This window comes from Schistocerca americana, chromosome 1 (assembly GCF_021461395.2).
Source record: "Schistocerca americana isolate TAMUIC-IGC-003095 chromosome 1, iqSchAmer2.1, whole genome shotgun sequence".
NCBI lineage: Eukaryota > Metazoa > Arthropoda > Insecta > Orthoptera > Acrididae > Schistocerca > Schistocerca americana.
In genome coordinates, this window is record NC_060119.1 from 448,441,828 (window position 1) to 448,464,702 (window position 22,875).

Consider the following 22,875-nt stretch of genomic DNA (forward strand, 5'->3'; position numbering starts at 1 on the left):
GTCAAGCTCGTATTTGGCTCATGACAGAACAGGTCCACCAACAACTCCGCAGAATGACAGTCCGTTGGCCGGACCTGCTGCGAGAATAATTTTCTCTACAGCAGCCTGACAACTCACCTCCACATCACCTGAGGCCAATCCTGCTGCGAGAATTTTTTTTTTTCCTTCGCAGATTGAGGACAACGCATCTCCATATTACACGATACCAGTCCACCAAGTCAGATAATTGTTGACACCATATCAAGAGGTCCAGCAGGAATAACATTTTAATATTTATTCTGGACACATGCTGAACAAGGAAAGTCGTCAGGTAAGTGACTAGCGGCTAGCATCCCAACAGCTCAGATACTTAGCCTGAAGATTATAGGTACATAACTCACTGAAACTTTCTGAAAAGACGACAACGCCATTCTGCTGCTCACCCAAGAAGGTTTTATCATTGGAATACGCCGAGAAATCTTGCAATCACGTATTATTATTATTATTATTATTATTATTGTTATTATCTTTGGCGAATTCTATGGACTATATGAGATCAACACAGTTTAATTATAGCTATATGATGAGTAAAAGTAAACACTGTATTAACACAAAGCTCTTTCGCGTTTGATAATGCTTTGATACAATAAGCATAGAATTATTTCACTGACTTGAGGAAGAATATATTTACATTTGTATGACAATTATTGTATTAATTTTTAACGAATTTATTCCTAATTATTTAGGTTTTTCTACTGTCTAGAAAATCCAAGCTCAAAATCCTTGAAATTAAAGTGGGATATTAATGAAATTGACTAAAAATTGTTAACCTTCAATTTACTTTTTACTTAATAGTAGAACTCATGGATAATAAGTTCGCAAAATTTCAATGATGAAATGGTGTCCGAAGTGCCGGAAAAATAATTAAATGTGTAATGCGGACCTTCCTGCCACGCCCATTTTTGAAGCAGAACTTCAATACTAACTCGGTAAAAAATAATTCCGTGGATTAATTGCAAAGGATACATCCGTAACGCTGTGGTATATACTCTTTGGTTTCTTATCTTCGAAACAATAACAAACTAGCTGCTTTGTTTCTGAAGAAGCAGTTCCTGTTTTGCCCTGTGCTGCTATTCAAGTGTATTATGGCAAGGCTATCAAACAGAACCTATCCAATATTAGTGACATGAAAAGTGCAGTACAGGTTACCTATTTCCACATGGTGGACATACCATTCATCATCTGTGCTACCTTAGCCAGCGTCAATCTCTACGGGTTCAGAGGAATATTGTCAAGCCCACTTACAGGTTTCTGGCCGATGCTAAAAATGTGTGTTCATGGCAAAACCCAAAATCCAAATGAGTCTCAAAATTCGCTTATATCGAAATGATGCCCTAAAACCAAATTTTCATCTGCTGCAAGTGTCTGAATTGCAACTTATGATGCAGTTCATATATTTAATGATGGGAACATATGGGGGTGAAGGTGTAAGAGGGAATAGGCTTTAAGGCAGGAAATTTCATTCAAGACATCTTGAAAAAAAATAGATTTACAGCGCCTCTCTGCAGCTGAATAGTCTGTTGAAGTCCTGGTAAAGGAAAGAAGGCAGACAACAAGGTACCAGAAGAGAAGCCTTGAAAGGAAAGAGGAACCTGGGTTCAAATCTATGGCCTTCTGAAGAGGTGACACAAGAAAAACCTTAGGTTGAATTCAAAATTGAATTTCCTGAAAATTATGTTTTTAAAGTTTATGTGCCCTTCTTCGGAATCTATGAAGACTAGAATTATTTCTGTCATCATAATAATTGTTGCCTCAAGAGTAAATTTTGAAACTCTGAGTGCAAGCTGAGATATGGGCAAAGTGCTTGGAATTTTGCTTGAATTTTATTTAATATTTACAGAATTATAATTAAAAAATTGTTAAAATCCTTCTATTCGATATATTCAAAAAATCTCGTGAGAGAAGCCCACAATATGGCGAAAAATTAAACAGAAAATTTTTTTAGAAATCCCTTGATTTCTGAGATAAAAGTACAAACATTACTTTTGAATATAAAATTTTTACATTCCATGAAAAGGTTATGTATAATCCAAGGAACTCAACAGTAAATGTGTCAGTGTCACGTAAAGCATGGTACGAAACTTCATAACCGAATCTTCCAAATAGTGGATTTGGTGCATCTTTTAAATAGTGTGTCTTTCAAGAACGTCCACTCTTAACATTAAATATATGTATACCGATCTTTGTTTAAAACATGTCTCACACATGATGTTTTCTTAGAAGTTCGACGTCGTAGAGTCATAACTAGCGTCAGCTACGTGTTACATATACTTGCCAGTAACGACGTGTAAAAATACGAAGGCAGTGCGAAAGCTCACAGGCTTGTTTCACTGGCGAGAGAGTGGAACAGAAAAGCTGAGAAGTGTTAACTCGCAAACATTCCAATAAAGCCGCAGTATCTGTTGGTAAAATATCCATAAAAAAACTTAAAGATACGACTTTCAGAGCGGAAACAAATAGTATTCAGTCCGCTATGTATCGATCCCGTGGAGATTGCGAAAAAAAAGTTAAAACTAATAACAGCTCGTACAGAGGGGTTCCAGCAGTCATTCACCGAACGCTTCCCTACAGAGTGGAACGGGAAAAAATCTTAATATACAATACAATAAAAATTATTCTCTGCCAAACACCTAATAGTAATTCGAGGAGTGTAGATGTAGGTGTTTTCTTATCCAGCCGAGATTGAAGGATACTATGTACGCTTCAAACAGATGCCAGAAAAGGCTAGAGCTCAGAATGTGAGTCAACGCCCCAAGGAGAGGGATGGTTTCAATAACGTCCTTTATGCCGCCCTCTAAGGCCTTTCGCGTCGATTCTGAGCTGAGGTGTGTCTGAAACGTTTTCCTCGGCCACCCATGATTTCAAAGTTGGGCGTCGCCTTTTGACCTGCATCGCAATGCGTCCAAAGAAGAGATGAAATGTGGGTAAAATGGAGGGAGTCGACCTGCCCATAATGTGCGACACGTCCATGATGACGTTGGACAGAATTGTGATTAAATTTGATGCCAATTTGAAATCATCAAGCCACCATAAACCTCACATTAACTTCTGAGCTCTATTCTTTGTTTTGCAAGTGTTTGAAACGTCGTTGGCCCGTGGATGACGTCACAGGGCTCCATGTTTCTGCTTCATTGCAGAGGTTTTGGGTACTTTTGAGCCAAATTTCGAACTTCTAAATTGCAATGGGGGGCAAGTCTTTCATATTTCACGGTGAAATATAAAATGCTTAGGGGCACATATGAAAGAACTGAAGTTTCTATTACAGAAAAGCCCTGTTTGTATAAGTCTGCCAGAGACTCATTTTCAGCCTTTCTACGCGCCAGTGTGACATATTTTCCACAGAAAATAGCTCAGTGGAGAAGAACGAGAGACGGTGTCACCGCCTTTATCAGATACTTGTACAAGCGCCAAGCTGTTGCTGCTATCATCTAAGCATCGGCATATGTTTTAGTATATTCCTTACACTTCACAACAGTTTTGGGCTTTGACAGTGCAGCTATGGGCTTAATGTTCTATGCAGCTTTACCAGCACATACCTAGGGGTCTAAAGCCTCTTTCTAAGAACATACATAAACTTCTTTCGAACACACAGAAGAGTAACGTATTTTATCACAGCATCGGAGTCTTTCTCTCTCTACAGATAATGTTTGATGGGGAAATAGCTGCGTGTCTTTATTGCAGTAACGATGTCTCCATTCGACTTCCGTGTGTGGTGGTCTCGTCGATAACGTTAAATCCTAATGTTTCTGAAATATCCATGCTCGAAAGTAGATCGCCAAAATGGATCCAGAGCCAAACTAGGTTATTTACTGCCAGTAGGGTGCAACTGATCAGCAAGATTGTGTCCATGAGTAGTGAAACACACAACGTATACTGCACAAAGCCGCCAGTGTATCCACAGCAAAGTCTTCCGGTCATCTTAGAGGGCAGCCTGTCTCTTGGTGGAATGAGCAAAATTGTTCTGCTGTAAAAGAATGATGGGCTGTTCTGCGATGGTTCAAGATAACTCCAGCTGCAGAGAGCCACATTACCTCTCATATAGCAAAAACAGGTCATCGCCTGAGACATGCTTGTCATTAATATTTCTAACTAAATTCACAAAAGTGTGTGTGGTTAGGGAGGAGGGGTGAGGAGGAGTAGGTGGAACTTTAGAAATAATTATTAAGATCACTGTCGTTTATGCTAAAGGAAGGAAGATCAGAGTTTAACGTCCGATCGACATTGAGGTCATTAGAGACGGTTCGTACTGAACGGTGGGATGAATTTGAATCAGACACCGCAAGCGAGATCCCAGGCGATGACACAATATTTGTGCAGCTTAGTTACATTTGAGAGCATGAGTTTATATTCCCAAGCATACTGCCAACAGCTGGAGAAAACTAAATTTTTTTGCTCAGAGGCGTCCTGTGGAAGGGGAACAGAGGTCTAGGTATTAGTCAATGCACACATTTTTACCCTACTCCTATCAGTGTAATGTCTTCATCCCATTATTTACTTTATTCATATCTGAAGATGATCATACCTAGCTGAAGTAAGTAATGTGTCGATTTTTTTTATTACCGGCTGCGAATGGGATATTTTGAAAGCAAAATTTAATTTTGGAGCGTTGAAGTCTGTGTTCAGCTCTTCAACGTGCGTCAACTTTACACCAGATTGGTCGTCTCCCATTAAGCATATCAGAACCAGGTATGCTTCGTAACGTCATGTTGAGCCTTAGATTCACTAAGTACGAGGGTCAAGGTTGATACCTGAGCTACTACATCTGAATGTACAGGATTACTCAGCAGTTCACAATTAAATGCCTGGCAGAGGGTTCAACGAACCACCTACTACTTTTCTGGCGGCCCACTCTCGAATAACGCGTGACAAAAACGAACATTTAAATCTTTACGCAGGAGTTCAGGTTTCTCTAATTGTGTGACGATAATGATTTCCCCCTATGCACGTGGTCGCCAAACAAAATATTTTTACACTCTGTGGAGAACGTTGGTGATTTAAATGTCATGAAAAGGTCCTGCCGCAGAAAAAATGTCTTTGTTTTAATGATTGACGCTCCAATTCGTGTATCATATCCGTGGCACTCTCTGCCTTATTCCTCTGTAGTACAAAACGAGCTGCTCTTATTTGAACTGTGTTGAGAGTTTTTTGGAGCTATTTCCGTTCAGTGGCTCTGGATGATAGATTCGTAGTCGTAAAATTATCACCTACAGTCACTGTAGTTCTAGTTTGACGCCAACATTTACAATAAGGAAATTTATCACTTAACTTCCCTAACGACTGACGGTTGACCTAACACGACCTAAATACTAATACTCCTCCAATCTGTAAACAAGGAAAATGGCTACACCTGTCCTTTTGTTCAGAGTAGAGCAGAGTCAGAGTTAGTGCGCCCCATATGCTCTACAACTCGAACGCAAAGCATACTGATACGATCCGCATCACGCGAGCGGTTTTAATTAAACGCTCCGTAAATTAATTGTCTGCGCGTTTAACTGCACCTGCGCCTGCACGTTTTGATTCGGCTCTTGGAAAACGTGAGGAAATTAAATTTCTGCTTCTCATTTGCACTGAAAATTTCAGGAACTAATGCAGCTGTTAATAAAAGAGCTGCGTGCCGCCGCGCTCCTGCCCCCGATCGCCGAAGCCTGATCAAATCGAATTTATTTTCCCAATCAGCGCCAGTCGGCCGTGTAAACAGAAACGCGCCAAATATTTGCAGGCAACCTTTTCCCCCTCCCCCACGCATTGTTACAGTGCTCGAGAATGCGCTAACCGTGCTATAATGTCCTCGAGGGCCACGGGCACTGCGTGCGACGAAACGCAGACGTATAATTCCTTCTGTAGTTAATACCACAGGTAATGTTCAGTTGTGTGTGCTTCGATTGATATCTCCTCCTTTTTTCCTAGTCACGGCCGGCCATGAATTCCTCTCTTGGGCTGACTTTTCACCTCAGAGTAACAATCGGTTTCTTGTCCCCCCATACAGTTTTTACTCTCCATGGAAGCTACTCATTGATGTGTTAACACGCGTTCCATCATCCTGTCCCGTCTTCTTGTCAGTGTTCTCCACACGTTCGTTTCTTAGCCGATACTGCAGAGAACGTCTTCATTCCTTATCTTCTCTATCCATATAATTTTCAGCATCATCCTACAGTAGCATAACTCAAACGCTTCGATTCTCTTGTTTTACAGTTTTCCACAGTCCATGGCATTGTCTCTGACTCTCTTTGTCAGAGTTATTCTACTTCTGTGTCCTCCTTGCTTGCTCCGTCACGTGTTATATTGCAAGAGGGAAATCTTCTCACTGTGGCTGATAATTTGATTTTGTAATAAGATTAGTCGGCTAGGCAATAATAATTGTAAATCTTGTTGGGTTGTGGCAACAGAATATGTTGGTGTTTCACTTTTCACATGTAATTTTCTTGTATCTATTGCTGACTTGATTTCTGGTTTTTTTTATGATTATTGTCTTCAACTCGATTTTGTTCAGCATCGCAATGACCTCTTTATACGCAATTGTACCTATGTAAACTTTTATGTGTCATTCTGTGTAGATGCATATACCTGCACGCCACCAGCCGGCCCTTGTGTTTGCTGCTGTCAGGCTTGCGCGAATGCGTGAATCGGTCACTTATGCTTTGACTCTGAAGGGGGCAGTCAGGTAGTCCGGTTGGACATATAAGCATTTTATTTCGTTGCCGACGAGTTGCGTGATACAACAATGGCCATTTTATTACTTATGACTGACAAAGATTTTATTAAGCAGGGTATTTTCTTCTCCATTAATTATTTTAATATTAAACTTTAGGTTTCATTGTCTGGTATTTACTATATACTGTCCTGTTCATTTCCTACAGGTGTAGAGCCGTTCTCAATTTTTTTGCTGTTGCATAAAAGGCTTTTGCTAACCTCGCCTTTCATACAATTGCAACTGACTTTTACTGATCCAGTCAGTTTGTTCAAACTGCGTCTCATACGAGTATGGTAGGTTTTTAAATTTTCATTGTAACACTGAAATCCTGTGTGTTCAATTTCAAATGACAGTTATATAGGATATGCGTTCCGTACGTGATGTGTTGACATTTTTACGGTGAATGATAAGCTTTTAACTTTGTAATGATGTTTCCTTCAGCCATTTTAAAATTCTTGAAGATTATTTGGTACGGAAAATATTTTTGCTAAGATATTTGTTCGTTTCTGCATATTCCTGCAGGTATCCCTGAGCAATACTCAGTTTTGTTGGCGCCTGTTAGAACTACATTTCTTATTCACGCTGCCTTCTACACAACTGCTTGTCACTACTTGATGATCGTTACTGGTACATCCAGCTCGTGTTCAACATGCATTCAATGTTAGCATTGTACGTTATATTGAAAGCATAAAATTTTTTGCCAGTGTAACACTGAAAAGTCAACTATAATGTACGTTTATTTAATTTTTTTAATGTTTTTATGGTTAATGTTTTTGTCTACGTTGTTTTGTACTGTCATTTTTACCAGAGTACTAGGTTTCAGCTTGTACTATGTGCTTTCTTCATACATTTTTACCCTGAATGTTACTTTGTGAAGATATTTTTCTAAGACAGTTTTCTGTATTTTGTTTGTTTACAGATCTGAAAAAATTGTTACTGGCACCCAGACTAGCTAGTCGGGACCGACGACCTCGCTGTTTGGCCCCTTCCCGACCAATTAGCTAGTCATCATATTTTAATTTTCTTGTGTAATTGCACTCTAGACATTGAAAGATGTTTGTAATTCTTTTTATTTCAAGAAACTGATCGTAACCTAACAGTTTTTCAGTTTTCTTTTCCCTTCTTCTGTATAATATTCTTGTCAGCAACTTATAAGCTTGAGCAGCTTAAGTCGGTTGTGCAGTTGCGCAATAATCCTCGCACTTATCTAGCCTTGCTACCTTTGGGTTTGTGTAGACGATATTTGTGTGGATGATATTTTTCCGAAAGTCTGGTGACATCGTTTCCAGTCTTGTAGATTCGACACACCAACCTGTATAGTCGTTAGGTTGTCATTTGCTCTGATCGTTTTAGAAATTCCTAAGGGTTAGCCAGCCGAAGTGGCCGAGCGGTTCTAGGCGCTTCAGTCGCAGGTTCGAGTCCTGCCTCGGACATGGATGGTAGGTTAGTTAGGTTTAAGTAGTTCTAAGTTCTCAGGGACTGATGAACTCAGAAGTTAAGTCCCATAGTGCTCAGACCCATAATTCCAATTCCTGAGGGATATTATTTACCCCATCTGCCTAATTTTATTGCAAGTCTTCCATAGCTCTGTTAAGACATCACTTCATACGTAAACGTAATGATCATTCATTAACCGCCGGCTGCTTGTGGCCGAGCGGTTCTAGGCGCTTCAGTCTGGAACTGCGCGACCGCTACGGTCACAGGTTCGAATCCTGCCTCGGGCATGGCTGTGTGTGATGTCCTTAGGTGAGTTAGGTTTAAGTAGTTCTAAGTTCTAGGGGACTGATAACCTCAGATGTTAAGTCCCATAGTGCTCAGAGCCATTTGAACCATTTTTGAACTATTCATTAACCGACAACAGAAATCGACCAGCCGTCCCACGGAAAACCCTTGTGGTCCTGCTATAGGCAAAGTAAAAGCTACAGCTGACCCTATTGTCCCAGCCGAAGAACTGAACCAGTGCTTTAGATTATCTGCAAGCACAGCTGAGCCACAAACTAAACCGAGACTCATTGATAACTTGATTGGGGTAAACGACTGTAGCCACGAAAAGTTCTATCTAAAGCATGTTACTTGCAACGCTATCAAAACATCCATCATGCGTATCAGGTCAGCATCTACTGGACACAATGACATCAGAGTGCAATTCATGAATTTTATTTTTGACCGACTACTGCCCACTAACAAATGACTCTGAGCACTATGGGACTCAACTGCTGTGGTCATCAGTCCCCTAGAACTTAGAACTACTTAAACCTAACTAACCTAAGGACATCACACACACCCATGCCCGAGGCAGGATTCGAACCTGCCCACTAAAACAGGTATTCTCAACCACTCTTTAACCACAGTGTTTTCCCTGAGGACTGGAAACACAGACTAGTTAAGCCAATATACAAACAACCTACCAGATGAATATCAATTCTGGTTTCCGTTAACATCGCAGCATAACATCTGCCTTAAAAAAGGTAACAGATGACCCGAAGCATTCCATGGATGCACAAGAGGAGAGTTCATAGATTTCAACAAAACCTTTGACACTGTCGACTTTGACATTTTACTTGTCAATCTAGCAGCCTAAAATTCTCGCCAAGTGCAGCGCTTTGTTTTCACTCATACCTGTCATCTCCCCTGCAATGCCTCATGTCCGTCATCATGAAGACACAATGGAGGCAGCTAATATCAGGGCTCGGTATTAGGTCCTATCCTCTTTTCGTTGTATGTCAATAACGTGTCATCAGTTTTGTCCTACTGCAAATACCACATGGACGCTGATGACCTCCAGCTGTATCTAAGTGCAAAACCAATAAACCTGATGACAACTAACGAAAATCTCAGTACTAACCTGTGTGCACTACTAAAATGGACGCATGATGTAGAGTTAAAGCTCAACCCATCCAAACCCAAATGGTACTAGTTGGTCACTCTAGGCTCATTAGATCGAAATGTCTGGAATTCCTACATCTTTAACCCTAAATGCCACAAATATCAATTTCTTTCTTTCAGCAAAAAGTCTAGGAGTAATAAGAGATGAAAATCTACATTGGACTGAGCACTTAACTACAAAGTGCAAGAAGGCTCCAATATCTCTCCAAGCCCTGCTAAAATATAAAAAGCTCTTGCCTCTTGACCTGTAAAAGCAACTGGTACGAACACAACAATATGGTTCCAGTTATTGATTATACCAATGTTAAAATGGTTCAAATGGCTCTGAGCACTATGGGACTTAACATCTTAGGTCATCAGTCCCCTAGAACTTAGAACTACTTAAACCTAACTAACCTAAGGACATCACACGCATCCATGCCCGAGGCAGGATTCGAACCTGCGACCGTAGCAGTCCCGCGGTTCCGGACTGAAGCGCCTAGAACCGCACGGCCACCGCGGCCGGCTATACCAATGTTATCCCGGAAGGCCTTTCTCAGGAAAAATCACAGATTCCGGTACTGTTATTAATACCTTTGTTCGTTATATCTGTGATGGTCGACTCGTAGATCATATTTCGCCATAACATGCACAGCTATCCTGCCTGCGTGCATCCGCAGACGTTTCCATGCCCTTTACCTTCTCTACTGTCTTATCAACGAACACTGTGCCTCATATCTCTCCTCAACCTTAACACTCTTGTCAGAATCACATCGCAGAAACACCCGTTCCCATCAGAGCAAAATCCTTTTTGTCTCACTCCATCGTTCAGCCACATTCACGAAGTCCTTCTCCGTAGCAGGAACCCGAATCTGGAATAATCTCCTGTATTACAGTAGAGAACTGAATAACACATCCTGCTTCAGAAGGCAGTTAATGATGTATCTACTAATTCCACAATAATGATTCCCATTACTCCTGTACACACTCGTTGCTTTTGCACATTCTTCTTTCCAGACAGAGCTTCCCCGCTTCCCAATATTCTTAGCTGTTGCAGTCTCCTTAAATTTCCTTTCCCCAGAACTCGCTATATCAGAAAACATCTGTTTGTACACATATAAATTCTTTTTATAACTGCCACTGTCATTATTGTTATTACTGTCATTATTATTATTATTATTATTATTATTACCATTGTCACTATTAGTGGCAGCGGCGTAGTAGTAAACAATACTGTCATTATTAATTATGTTAGTCCAGAGTCAGTATTATTAACTCATGTTGTCATTCATTTTAATACTATTTGTGGTATTAAAATTGTTATTTTTAGGAAACTATAATGTAAAAAGGGTACGGGAGGAGGGAAATCCTGGTCTTATGTAAGAGAGGGCCTGATGGTCCTAAGAAAATCCTTTTTCACCTGTGTTCCCATGAGTTACTGAGAACCACACACAAATACTAAACGTAGTTTGTAGCATTCCGTTTGTAAATAACAGTTTTCACATAGTCAACTAAGTTTGGTGGCAAATTTGAATTTTGTTTACTTTCGCCCACTCTCTCTCTTCCTGTCAGTGTGTATAGGCGGGGCGAGCGCGCGCGAGCCTTTGTATGTGTGAGTGTGTGTGTGTGTGTGTGTGTGTGTGTGTGTGTGTTCCTTCAGTGTGTTGAACAATGTGTTTCTTACATAATGTAGTGTTGTCGTTTATAGTCTCCTTTCCTTCTGCTAATGTTTTCTTCTGTTTTAAGTTTACGGTACAGACTGTGGATGGATTTTTTTACTTTGAAATCTATTTCTGTTTTAATTGGGAGTGGTGGTGGGCTATTAGGTGGTCGGCGAATGTGCCGTGGTAGCTATTACATTTTAGAGCTCTGAAGTGTTCTGAACATCTTGTTTTAGATAAAGCTTTAAACAGGGTTGCACTTGTCAGCGACCGTTACAAGGTAAAGTTAAAACAATTGCAGTCCTCGGTCGCGAAAATGAAGACTTCCATTTTCGCGACCGGGGCTGCAATGGTTTTAACTTTACCTTGTCTTAAATGTTCTGTTGAATCTATCTGTGGCGGTTTCCTGGGTTCTGAGCCTTCTCTGCGTTGCGTTGTCTGTCGCGTATCCTACTGCATCCCCGTCTCTATAAAGTATTATCTATTCTTAGAACTATTTCATTACTGTAGGTGAATGTATGCCATTTCACTTTGTGTGTGGGTTATTGCCCTATTGCATTTTGCATGTGGTCACCGTTTGTGTCTTGCATTCTTCTGTTTTACGTAAGGCCTTAGGTATATGTGGCTTGTTCATTTCTTTTTCGTTTCCATAGTTGATGGTTTAGCTTCTCTGTGATATAGTTATCATAACCATATTCCACAGATTTTTAATTCATTGTGTTATGTCTTGTGTGTCGTTCAATTTGCAGATTAAACAGAACTCCCGTAAGAAATCATGTTGAACGATGCTCCTTCGCGGATTACGTGTTCCCACCTCTCGCCATGAGGGTAGTCCAGCACTGTCAAACATGATCGGTTTGATGACTCCGGTCTTGTGATACGGAGAAGTACAACGCTGCATGCGCCAACTGACCCCCCAAATCTTTTTGTACACGGTACACTCATCTGCTGAAGTCACTGTGACACTATACTCCTTCCTCTTTTGCATATTTTCAGGGGAGCATTCGGCCCTGGCTTCATTTTTATAAATGACGATTCCCGATCGCATCAAACAGCGCAGGTAAAGAGCTCCTGCAACGAGCAGATGTTCGGTGAATGGACTGATCTGCCTGTTCCTCCGACTTAAATTCCACAGAGCACGTGTGGGATGCGTTGTAGAGACGTACTGCAGTCCGTCCACTTACACCAACGACCATCCAGACCATACAGCAGTTGCGATCTGACGTTTTCCCGACGTATTTCCAATTTGAACAGTTCTCGGGTATCCGACCAGGTAGCGTCGTAATTTCTCCACAATATTTCGGCAGACGCACACGCTGCCATCTTCAGGTGGTTCCTGACGAATGGTGTGCTGTTCCTCTCGGCGCCCTATGTATACTAGCCGTTACCTGCTCCATCGTTCCTCTCCTGGTGTCTTCGGTGTGGCCGGCGCGGTGGCTACTGGAGGTGGTGGGGGAAGAAAAATCGGTAGAATCTTGGGGAAACACAATGTGAAATGTGTATTCCGACCCCCTGCGAAAACCTTGACTCTACTGGGTTCAGTGAAAGATGACCTAGGCCTTCGAAAACCAGGCGTTTATCAAATTCCCTGTCAGTGCGGAAAATCATACATTGGGGAAACAGTCCGCACTGTAGAAGAGAGGTGCCGCGAACACAAGCGCCTTACCGAACTACGCCAGGCCACTAAATCAGCCGAGGCTGACCATTGCATAGATTGGCCATACTATGGACTATGAGAAAACAAAAATACTCTGTCAATCCATCTGTGTCTGCGTAAAGAGGCCATCGAAATCCGACTACAGGACGAACTAACTAATAAAGAGAGCAGCGTTCAACTTAGTCAGGCTTGGAACCCTGCACTCAGCCTGGAGAGAAAGATGCGGCCCCAGAGATTGAGGACCGCCCCGACGGCGGCAGCAGGGAGACTGCAGATCCCAGGCGCCGCTTCCCCCACCATCTCCAGTAGCCGCCGCGCCAGCCGCACAAAAGACACCAGGAGAGGAACGGTGTAGGGGGTAACGGCTAGTATATATAGGGCGCCGAGAGCAACAGCGCACCATTCGTCAGGAACCACCTGAAGATGGCAACATGTACGTCTGCCGAAATATTGTGGAGAAATTACGACGCTACCCGATCGGATACTCGAGAACTGTTCATACAGCAATTGTCAACCCGCCGGCCATGTGGCCGAGAGGTTCTAGGCGCTACAGTCTGGAACCAAGCGACCGCTACGGTCGCAGATTCGAATCCTGCCTCGGGCATGGATGTGTGTGATGTCCTTAGGTTAGCTAGGTTTAAGTAGTTCTAAGTTCTAGGGGACTGATGACCTCAGATGTTAAGTCCCATAGTGCTCAGAGCCATTTGAACCAAGTTGTCAACAGCGCTGATGAAGAAATGTAACTCCCTACCACAAGAACGCCTTACCAACGTTGTGACGAGCATGAAAACACGTTGCAGAGCATGCACTGACGTCCTTGGTAACCGCACACCCTTAATCACCATTCATTCCCGCCTTTGCTATTGGCCAGGGGAACACCATGAAACGCTATAATTTCAGTGTAATTATTATTTTTGAATAAAAGCATATCTTGTGTTCTTCCTGTTGCGCATTCCATTCAGTTACGTTTTGTAGTACTGTATAACGGTTCGTTATGCATTATGTGATCAAAAGTATCCGAACATCCCCAAAAACATAGTTTTTTCATATTAGATGAATTTTGCTGCCACCTACTGCCAGGTACTCCATATCAGCGACCTGAGTAGTCATTAGACATCGTGAGAGAGCACAACAGAGCCCTCCGTCGAACTCACGCACTTCGAATGCGGTCAGGTGATTGGATGTCACTTGTGTCATACGTCTGTACGTGAGATTTCCACACTCCCAAACATCCCTAGGTCCACTGTTTCCAATGTGATAGTCAAGTGGAAACGTGGCGGGACACGTACAACACAAAAGGGTACAGGGCGACCTCGTCTGTTGACTGACAGAGACCGCCGACAGTTGAAGAGGACCGTAATGTGCAATACGCTTGTATCCAGATCATCACACAGGAATTCCAAACTGCATCAGGATCCACTGCAAGTACTAAGACAGTTGGTGGGAGGTGAGAAAACTTGGATTTCATGGTCCAGCGGCTGCTGATCAGCCACACTTCACGCCGGTAAATGCCTCGCTTGATGTAAGGAGCTGAAACATTGGACGATTCAACAGTGGAGAAACGTTGTGTGGAGTGACGAATCACGGTACACAATGTGGAGATCCGATGGCAGGGTGTGGTTATGGCGAATGCCTGGTGAACGTCATCTGCCAGCGTGTGTAGTGCCAACAGTAAAATTCGGAGGCGTTGGCGTTATGGTTGGTCGTGTTTTTCATGGAGGGGGCTTGCACCCCTTTTTTGCATGGCACTATCACAGCACAGGCCTACATTGATGTTTTAAGAACCTTCTTGCTTCCCACTGTTGAAGAGCAATTCGGGAGTGGCATCTTTCAACACGATCGAGCACCGGTTCATAATACACGGCCTGTGGCGGAGTGGTTACACGATAATAAGATCCCTGTAATGGACTAACCTGCACAGAGTCCTCATCTGAACCCATAGAACACCTCTGGGATCTTTTGGAACCTCGACGTCGTGCCGGGCCTCACCGACCGACATCGATACCTCTTCTTAGTGCACCACTCCGTGAAGAATGGGCTGCCATTCCCCAAGACACCTTCCAGCACCTGACTGAACATATGCCTGCGAGAGCGGAAGCTGTCATCAAGGCTAAGGGTGGCCCAACACCATACTGAATTCCAGAATTACCGATGGAGGGCGCCACGAACTTGCAAGTCATTTTCAGCCAGGAGTCTGCATACTTTTGATCACATAGCGTAGGCATGGCTCATTGAGCTATGTTATTTGGCAGTAGCAAACCACGCGAAAGTTACGTTCGTCATGAAGTTTTGTACACAGTTATAGACAGAAGAGTCGATAGTGTTGCATTCTTGGATTTAAAGCTTATTAGTATAAATTCAGTTGGGAGAAGCATACTTCAGAACTCCAAGGGCCTTATTAGATCTTTATTAGCGGCTTGGATGTTATCACACACACATGACATAAAAATAAAAGAGCAACCATATTTACTTCACTTTCGTTCCATAACGTCATATGGGATCATTTTTGGGACAGCTTACCAAGTTAAGTTAAAAGTTTTCCGAGTCTAGAAGCTTCAAATACGAATTATTTGTAGAGTGAACTCAAGAACGTTCTACAGAGGCTTCTTCAAAGAATTTTGGATACTAATGTTTCCTATAACATCCAGATACCGTTTGGGAAATATACCTTCAGTTTTGGCAGCTTTAGTCATCGATAAAGATGTCCTTTTTGTAATATCACCAGCCTGCACAACCCAGGCATACAAGATGAGAGTATAGGTCACGTGAATCACCGCCTTGTGGTCTTCATTGTGACCTGACATATCTGTTGGCTGGGTAGAGATACGGCTTAAGGCACCAACTGCGTGGCGGGACAAGATTGCAGTTGACAGCGAGAACATCTGCCACTAGAGATAAATTACAGCCGGCGAAAGACGCAGAAGGCGTACAAATAAGGAATGGCCTGCGAAGGAGAGAATAGAATTACCAGTGACCCACGTCTCCCCTTATTAGCACCAAACGCGACGGGTGGGCAGGCCGAAGGGAAGAAAAAGCTCGGAAGAGGACGCTTTCGTCGGAAGAAATAAGGAAGAGGTAAAGGCGTGAGCCGCCGGGAAAGAAAGCTTTTACTCGACGAGATATAAGCGCAGGCGAATTTCCGTCTGGCGACGGCTGCGGCATTACCGTCCCGGCGACGGTGATTAATGGGAGCGAAGAAGTGGGCCGTGAGATTCCTCTGCTGCGGCACTACGAAGCAGGGAAAACGGCTGTAGCAAAACGGATGACTCTAAAAACTTTCAACCAAAAGATTTCGTCTGAACTACAACATCTTTATACAATATCTCTTTTACGTATTCTGCAGTTAGAACATGGTGACCAAGGAGTCAGGTAGATCATATCCAAGACGTGAAATTTCCCCAGTTCTGTTATTATACCGTAGGAATCTAGACGTAGTATTGACTCCCTTCAAAGAATCCTCGCTATTCTCAGTTTCCTGAAGAAGAGCCCGCTATGCATATTTTTTAAATAGACTGTTTGTTGTAAGTGGCATAATAATTACATTCATGCTTTGGAGCCATTGTGTAGGGTGACTTTTTTATGTGTTCGGAAAATTAAAATGGCGTATAGACAATTCTGAAAGGAATTTACTGGGCTAATACAATTGCTCTGTGACAAACGACAAGGTAGAAGAGCGTAAAGCTAACTAATTCATAAGGAAAAGGATGACATTAAAAAGATTTCAATGAGCTAATCCGTAGCTCGCAAAAACACCATAAGCTACAGGAGTCAACTGCTGTAAGAAGGTGTTAAAAGCACTCCGTCGTCAGGCCACGAGTGACGTACCGGGACCATCCGACCGCCGTGTCATCCTCAGTGTAGGATGCGGATAGGAGGGGCGTGGGGTCAGCACACCTCCCTCCCGGTCGTTATGATGGTATTCTTGACGGAAGCCGCTACTATTCGGTCGAGTAGTTCGTCAATTGGCATCACGAGGCTGAGTGCACCCCGAAAAATGGTAGCAGCGCGTGGCGGCCAGGATGGTCACCCATCCAAGTGCCGAGTAAGAAGGTGGTACATTATCTAATCAAAAGTATCTGAACACCACAATGTAATGCAGAAAATCGATCACTAGACCTCACGAGTGGCTGATACGCCAGTAAATAAGAGGGCGCGGAGTGCTGTGTTATCAGTAGACCAACAGCAACAGCAGAACGGGTCGGGCAGGACAGCCCAGTGGCTTCAGACATAGGCTAGTGGTTGGATATCATCTGAGTAACGTCTCCATCAGGGGCACTTCAACCCCTCTAAACCTGCACAAGTCAGCTGTTGGTGATGTGATTGTGAAGTGGGAAATCGAAGTAACGACCACAACTAAACCAAGACCTGGTGGACCTCATGTAGTGGCGGACAGGGATCGTCGAGCATAGCGGAATATGATTGCAAAAAATCGCATTGTTTCTCATGAGTTTCAAGGTTTTACCATCAGTCCAGCTAGAACAATGACTGTGTGTATGGAGTTAAAAAGAATGGAGAACAGTGGTCGAGCCATTCCCGCACATCTCTGTAGTCAGTACTAAGTCACACTTGAGGTGGTGTAAAAAGCGACGCCACTGTACAGTCGATAACTGAAAACCAGTGATTTGGAGTGCCGAATCACGTTGTAACCGGTGGCAGTCCCCTAGAATGGTTTGTATTGGGTGAATTCCTGGAGCACGTTACCTGCCAACAGTGAAGGATGGAGAAGGTAGTGTGTTACAGATGGGGCCTTCTTCGTGGTTAGGATGTGGTTCCCATAGTATGCTTAAAGAAACGCTAAATGCCTAAGGACAAGAACACATATTACAGCATCGTGTAATGTGTACAGCAGGGTAATAGTTCGGAGACGATAACTGTTTGCATCAGCAAGACAAGGTACACTGTCATAAAGCATCGTACGTGAGGCAATGGTATGAGAGCAGTAACATTCCTGAAATTCACTGACCTGCCAAAAGTCTCGACCTGCATTTAGTGGAACACCTCTGGGATAAGTCATAACGTCAGCTTAACTCCAGATCCCAAGTCCATCACCCCTTCCTTCTCTGGTTTTGACTCTTGAGGAGTAATGGGCTGCCATTCCTCCACATACATTCAGACACCTTGTTGAAAGTGTCTCCAGCAGAGTTCAAGCCATCAAAAAGTGAAAGGTTGGACACAGCCCTCACTAACGTCCACCGATAAGTGTCCAGATACTCTTGATCATATGTATATCTCTGGAAGTGCATACTTCCTTCGCATTTATGTGGCTGCACATCTTGTCCAGTGCTGTTGAATGTGATAGTATTCTTCTCAGGTGTGCACCCGGATCATAACGTCATCTTGACACAATATTTCAGCGGTACACCTGGCCGCCATCTTCAGGTGAGAGTGCTGGTAGACGATCTCGCTGACGAGATCTTGTACCGGCACACTCACCTGAAGATGGCGGCCAGGTGGACCGCTAAAATATTGTGTGAAGATGACGTTATGATCCGGCTGCACACCTGAGAAGAATATTATCAATTATTGCGCCGGGAAAGCCTTTGTTGTCGAATGTTGTATGTATCCACTGCATTCTGTCAACATCGACGAGAAAGTCTCCCACATGACGGACTGTTACAACATCTGCATGTATCATTCACGTGTTCTCAACAAGAAAGCACAAGTTTCCTTCACAACTATTTGCTCCATCACCAATCTATATCCACCACATATTGTCAACATCAATCAGCAAGTCTCCCTCATGATGCTTGCTCCAACAACCAAATGCATCCATCGTATACTATCAAAATTAATCAGAAAGTCCCTCAAAGGACTGATTGTTCCCACATCCATAATATGTATCCACTTTGTACTGTTAACGTGAGCCAGTAAATCTTGTTTCATCATCCTTATGTATCTGTCGCATACTCTCAATGTGAACCAGTAAGTCTTGCACACAGCTGGTTGTCTCAGTGTCGACACATGATTGCCTGTCCAGCCACATTGGTTCTCATGGAGCATTCCCATAAAAAAAACATATCGACATTAATTACTGACTATGTTGGTGGATTAAGAAACTAGAGCATAAATCATTTGGTGACGTTCCTGTACAGATCGAAAAATCACCCTAGTAGTAGGACAAGAACGTTATGGCCCCATTCTGCATTGTTGCTTAATATATTCAAGATGGCAGTCCAAAATGGCGGCGATAGACATGGTAACATCGCAATGACGTCATGGTGGGAAGTTCAAATTTTGGTGGGAAAAAAGGGCACCTGGGCTACCTCCACTAACCTAAGTCGTATGACCGCCACCTCTTCCTTGGAACTGTGCTGGGCTGTTGGATAGAATGGACATAAGTCTTTATTTTGCAGCCAGTCTTTATTTAAACAATTTGAGCTGTCATAGGCAGTAGCTCCATCCAATGTGTTAACCATGAGGTTTGGAGTCCAACTGACCTAATACACAGTACTGCCACCAGATAGCGCTATCGTCCCAGGGCGATCTGGGGAAAAATGAAAGGAAAAGGACTCACCCTGTGCTGGGCTGCTGGAGATAGGAGGGAGTGTACATATTTATTTTGGGATAATTTATTTAGGGACGGATTTCACATAGTTTATTTAGTACACTGATACAAAACACTTGCCCTGACGTGCTTGGGGTCACAGTAAATAGTCTACAGACCTGTAAACTACTCGTAAATCACCGAAATAATACAGTACACTGATGTACAGACACGAAAACAACTCGTAAATTGTCAAAATAATGCATGTAGAACGCTCTGCTGTAACAACCAAAACGGCTTCTGACACCCAAATGTAATAGTTGTGTTACTAAATGTGACACTTCTGTCACTCAATGTAACTGGGTTTTCTCTTTGGATGCTGTCAATTGTCAGGATAAACATTCTAAAGCATTCTGTCAGGGTGAAAATATTAAATAAATTAACTTTTCTCTCTTAACAACATGTGGGCAGGGTGGGTTCTTCGTTGGCTCGGGTATGAGGTCGAATGAAACATCATTTTTACATAAGATAACTTTTATTGAAGATTTATACAAATGTATCTTACGGGATGTTCTGGTTCGGAGAGCGGCGGCTGTGTCGTTTGTGAAGTCTTCTGCTGCGGCAGCGGCAGTGGCGGCGGCGGCGGCGGCGGCGGCGGCGGCGTCTGATTACGCGTAGCGGTGTGTATCTCGTGTCGCCGTCTCGCCCAGCTGACCGGAGACGCGCAGCGCGAGGTGGCCAGTTTAACTATTGCGAGCGAAGTCGTGCATCGGATGATACCTTGGGTGTGGCGTCCCAGTGTTTCTCTTCTCTAAGCGGCCGCGTGTGTTGTGCGTCGACCAGCGGAGCGGCGCGGCGGGGCAAGGCCCGTGTCCCGAACTCGAACCACGGACTCCCGCTTGCCAGTCTTCGGCTGTCAGGTCTTTATCCCAGCTCACAGGTGACTGCTGAGGTGAGGCCGTCTCCTTCCCGTCCTCGCGAGTCACCCGGGTACGTAAAAATCAGACTTCCAATACCTTTTAACTTCTGTCTTCTGGCGCCGCGGCTGCTGCTTGCTATTCCATTACAGCGGCGGACTTGGTGCGACTGTGCATGATGTAGTCTCTTCTTGCATGACGGTCTTCAGCACCGAAACTGACTGAAAACTACTGCTACTCTTCTTTTCTTCCTTCGTCTCTCGTCTTCGTCTCCGTCTGTCTTCATCTGTCGGGCCCACCGCGTCTCGCGTATTTATTCACTTCAGTTCACTGGAGGTGAACGACTTCACGGCCATTGCCTCTTCTGTCACGTTGAAAAGCTTCTCGAAGAATCTTCTTAACGTCGGTCATTGGCTCTTGGAATGTAGGCGGGGGCCTCTGAAAGCATGTGACGACTGAGAAACACGTGAGCCGGTCATTGCCTCTTCCGTCACGTTGAAAAGCTTCTCGAAGAATCTTCTTGACGTCGGTCATTGGCTCTTGGAATGTAGGCGAGGGCCTTTGCTCACATGCGACAACTGAGAAACACGTGAGCCGGTCGGGCGATGCCCTGACGGCTGAATCGACAGCGCCCGCTTATGTGGAACTCGCTGACTTCACGGTCATTGTCTCTTCTGTTCTGCTGTTCTGCACGCTGAATGCCAGTATGTAACTCTCTAAACTAAACCAAGTTTTCCATTTATATTCTAATTTCTAGTTCACTTTGATTTCACTAATTTATTTACTTAAGTACCACTCAACATTCCTCCACCCTTCGGAGAAATTCGCCCTCGAATTTACCACTCAACATTCCTCCACTCTTCACACAGAAAAAGCACAAGCACTGAAAACTCTCGACTTAGAAGATTACACACATTTCACATTAAGTATGTGGAAAATACTTTATCACTTTACAAAAGCACTGTACGGTCATGAATCACATAGTTCTTACATAAATGGTTGTAATAAGTGTACAAATCTTGATGACCAAGAATAAACAAAAAATAGATTTTGCACTTAGAAAATTTCAGAGCAACAACCGTTTAATCTACCCTATACTAATGCAAGAATATATATTCTACAGTATTGTTTATGTTAACAAGAGACTTTAATAAAGAATGAAGTACAATAAACAAAATTAATACACTAATGCTCAAAAGTAACTGCTGAAGTACACCAGTTAAGAGTGTGGTATCCAGTTAACAGGGATTTGATGAAGTGGTATATTATTATTTGGCTTATTTTTTCGTCTTAAATAAAAGAAAACTGTACAAAGCAGAAACACCAACACAAAGGTTCCAGATATACCCGTTTCTAGCATTATAATTTTAGTTTTGTTCACCTTTTAATTGTAAGACATGTTGCATCATAACATTGGCATCAATTTTGCCTTGCTGCGAGTTTATGAACATATCTAATGACTTCAGAAGCGAACTGTCAAGGGAGTAATGGAGGTAGGATAGGTTTTATGTAGGAAATGCTTGCCTGGCGTTTTCTGAAAAAAGCAAACAACATGGTTATGAACCTACCAACCTAGTAAAAACAAAAACAAAGAACAGAAGGAATACATTGTTAACTACAAGATCTACATGTTTCTACGTTCAACTTTTTTTTCTTAAAAAATAAACCATTATCATTTATTAATTATTTACATTTGTATATTATCCACAGTCTACTAAGATTCAACTAGGACATTCGCACTCTTGGTCGAAGATTGTATGGTGCCATGTCTGTATGTTGTGCCGGCGTGGCCACTCTTTTTCCTTTTCGGGAACTTCCTCCACCCTTCGGAAAAGCAGACACTATTGTTGAAGGAATTACATCTGGAGCGCCCTTAAAAGGTTTTAAACGACTTGCATGGACAATGGTAGTTCGGGTGGGCAGTTGCAATTTAACGTTGACTGGTGACGTGATCTCAATAATTTGATAAGGACCTCTGTAGTTTGTTACAAATTTCTTCGTTTTTCCTTTCGCTATGTAAGGAGTTGAAAGCATAACCCACTGACCGATTTTGTAATTTGGATATTTAGCTTGGGTATTACCTAATCTTTCCTGTCGTTCCAAAGCCTTTGTATTAAATTTTTGAACCTTTTTCCATACATCCTTCATCATTCGACTGAAATCTCTTACTGTTTCTCCGACTTTTCCGTTTTTCTGCCTGATTACATCAAAAGGGGACGGCATTTTTTTTTCCATAGACCACTTCATAAGGTGACATGCCAGTTGCTTCATGCGTTTTGGCGTTGTATACCGACACGATTATTGGTAAATACGTATCCCAATTAAAATGTTGTTCGTTAATATAATAACTAAGCATCTTGCCAATTGTCCGATGAACTCTTTCTGTGCGCCCGTTGCACTGAGGGTGTAACGGAGTTGTGCGTAATTTGCGTATTTTTAATAAGTGGCATAGCTGTTTCATTAATTCAGACATAAAATTAGATCCCTGATCTGTGATAATAGCTTCAGGTACGCCAAATTTAAGTATCCAGTTGTTAACTAAAGCTTGGGCAACTGTATTT